This window comes from Lactuca virosa, chromosome 3, assembly GCF_052849685.1.
Source record: "Lactuca virosa cultivar CGN04683 chromosome 3, Lactuca_virosa_CGN04683_v6, whole genome shotgun sequence".
Classification (NCBI taxonomy): Eukaryota; Viridiplantae; Streptophyta; class Magnoliopsida; order Asterales; family Asteraceae; genus Lactuca; species Lactuca virosa.
This window is the reverse complement of record NC_136428.1, coordinates 70,793,740-70,797,047: the sequence shown is the minus strand read 5'-3', so window position 1 is coordinate 70,797,047 and position 3,308 is coordinate 70,793,740. Positions and strand designations below refer to the sequence as shown.

Genomic DNA, 3,308 nt, shown 5'->3' with positions numbered 1-3,308 from the left:
ATCAATACTAATTAAATAACCTTATTAATATATTAGAACTTATAATATATTAACCAACCTTAAGTGTTATTTCTCTCATTATAGTCTATCCAAATGCATGATGCCATGCAACCCAAATGGACCATGTCGGGTCGGGTCAAGTCTTACCAATTATAGTTATGGACTTAGACATTAATCCAACAGGCTATTCAATTCTAATCATCTTAATTTCCCCTTTCATATATGTTTTTTATTGGATTTCTCTGAACTCACAGACGCAATGGCGTCAGGATCGTACGACAAAGTCGCTGATATCTGCGATCAACTTATGCTTCAGGTAACATACATATGAATTTGTGTAATGATCGTTGTGCGCTAATCGTTGCTTACTACTACGACTGACTGTGTATTGGGTTAAGATTTTAAACCTTAATTTTATATCTGCTGGCTTGATTTCAATCTTACTGTTACTTTCTTTTTCCTTTTTTCATGTAGATTGCTTCACAAGGCGTTGCATTTCAAGATGAATGGCCGTATGTCGTTCATCTTCTAGGGCACATTTACCTTAATGATCTGTAAGTTAAGACAAATTGTCTCTGTTTTTTTCTTTTTCATGTGGTCTATCTATACATATGTGGCATTGTCTAGTATCGACTGAGCCTGGGATTTTTGTGAAGCTAAAGTTATAAGTAGTTGGTGAAATTTCCCCTCCAGAATTTTAAAATATTAGTGTTATCTTATTGTTACAAGTATGATGTCTTAGAGAAGTATATAGATTTTGATACCTCTTTTTTCTGTCATAACTTGTTGTGTATCTATTCTTCTATATGCATATGTTAAGGTGCAACGTTGTTTAATATGTGTGTGTGCAAAAGTCAAAAATAGTTAAATAAATAAAGAAACTGCTGCTTTATTCATATGTTACCTTGTGCTCTGACATTAGTCCTAGCAATTGAGTGAAATATCCACAAAATGTTGAACCTGATCTTAAGATTGATTCTGATATAAAAGGTGAAATATCCACAAAATGTTGGAATGGGTTTGTTCGAATTACAAAGAGATGTTTGCTTAGCCATCCAAAGGAGTGCCCTACCATGGCTGAGTTTGTTTTCAGTCTTGAATTTGCACTGAACATACAAGAAAAAATCAATAGTTCCTTGCAGGCTGGTGGCAAAACAATATTTGGAAGAATGTTTGATAGGTTTCCCTTTGCCTCCAGTATAGACAACTCTGGTATTTTCAGCTCCTGTTGAATTGTGTGTATAGATTCCTTAGAATATAGAGATGCAATTTCATAATTTTAAAACACAAAAGAGTATTTATGCAGAAAGAAGTACTGAGTTAAAATATTCAGGGTATCATTCTATCATTTACTTCAGTTATATTGGTGATTAGCATAATCCAAATTTCTTTCATTCATTTTATTATTAACTATTTCTAGTTTCATTGTTTTGCTGTGAAGCCTGATTCTTGATAAGTTTTTTCTGCAGCCTAGGTGATGGGGCATGCCTAAATTGGACCCTTTCACAGGGCCACTCCATAGTAGTCTTTATATACTTTCTTATCTTCTTTACACTCTTAAAACTAGTACAAATTTGTTTGATAAATAATAATGCTCGTTTGTACTTGTTCCAATGCTTATGAGACATTCATTTGGTCATCTACTATGAGGGTATATAATAACTAGACTTATATAATGTATGTGGTAGAGAACTCAAAATTATTACTATATAATCTTGATTTGTTCATCTTTTTCAGCCCATGATGATTCAAAGTTATCAAGTAATGACAATGGCAATTGTATGGGTGAGGAAAGTTATGGAAAGGTATCCAGAGGTCGGGTTGACAACAACACTTTCATCTCTACAAATCCTGATGTTGGTATTAGGAAGCACAAAGAAGAAGGTTTTCAGCGACATACTACAAGTCTGGTAAGTATCCAAAAGTACACAACTTATATTTATAATGAAGACAAAATTGAGAGTTTTATGGGAAAACATTTGACTAACATATTCCTTCTCATCCTTTCACTTGCTGACATTCTCACAAATCCGTTAAATAGATCATATTTGAGGAGAAATGCTAGATGATATTTATGAAATAGGGTTACACGAAATACTCATGCTACCCTTATCTAGTTTCCTATTTGCATTGTATCTTTGTATATAAAATGAGGGCTTAATCACAAAATAAAATAAAAGAAATATTTTCCAGATAACTTCTAGTTTCCATCTATTATAATGACCCTAGGAGTCTGTTGCAGGAACCTACAGAAGCAAACTTTTTCAGTGAATTTGGTGAAGGGAGTAGGTACAAATTATTGGTAAAGGAAGCTCTGGTATTGTATGTTCTGTATATGATATTGATGTTGGTGAAAAAGTAGCAATCAAAAAGATAAATGATATATTCGAACATGTTTCTGTTGCTGATAGTATCATGCGTGAGATTAAGCTCCTTAGGCTCCTTCGTCATCTAGACATTGTGGAAATCAAACACATCTTATTGCCACCTTCAAGAAGCGAATTCAAAGACATATATGTGGCTTTTCAGCTTATGGGATCTGGTCTACATCAGGTTATTAAAGGAAATGATGACTTAACACCAGAACACCATCAATTCTTTCTTTATCAGCTTCTTCGAGGACTGAAATACATACACTCAGGTCATACAGTGTTATCATCTGATGATATGAGTATTTGTTTAATTGTTTGAAGTAATCATGCCTTGTTATATTTTTGTGTATTCTGATTGTGAATTACTTCTTTTGCAGCAAATGTCTTTCACAGAGATCTAAAACCCAAAAATATTTTGGCCAATACGGATTGCAAACTCAAGATCTGTGACTTTGGTCTTTCAAGGGTTGCATTCAATGATCCACCAACTGCTTATATATATAAACTACCCTTTTGGCAGTGATTTTACTTAGTGTAATATACATGGAGATTTGTCAAAGACTTAATTTGACTATTGTTGGGTCACGGGTTGGTGAAGACTTTTTAATTTGACCTGAAACCCGGAACCTAGAGGTATGTTTATTCAGCTACTCATCAAAATGGTTCATCTACACCACATGATGATATATTATCAATAAATCAAGATAATAATAATAATGACATTAAAACTTCAGTTACTCCATTAGGCAGCCTTTCATCACCTTCACCTATGATGGATTTATTAGACAGATTTGGTCCTACCCCTCCACCACCTAGTATGCTTATTTATTATTTTATACTAAATTTTGGTAAAAAAAAGTTATTTTTTAAATTCTTCAGTTGCATTTGGAACCTGCTAGCAGTAACTCTCTTCCTGGAAATGGTAACGGCTCAATA

General features: G+C 33.5%; 1 pseudogene; it reads left to right on the top strand.

The window, feature by feature from the left end:
* Positions 1 to 1,073: 1,073 nt before the first annotated feature.
* Positions 1,074 to 2,895, top strand: LOC145163633 (mitogen-activated protein kinase 16-like; annotated as a pseudogene).
* The last annotated feature ends 413 nt before the right edge of the window (positions 2,896 to 3,308 follow it).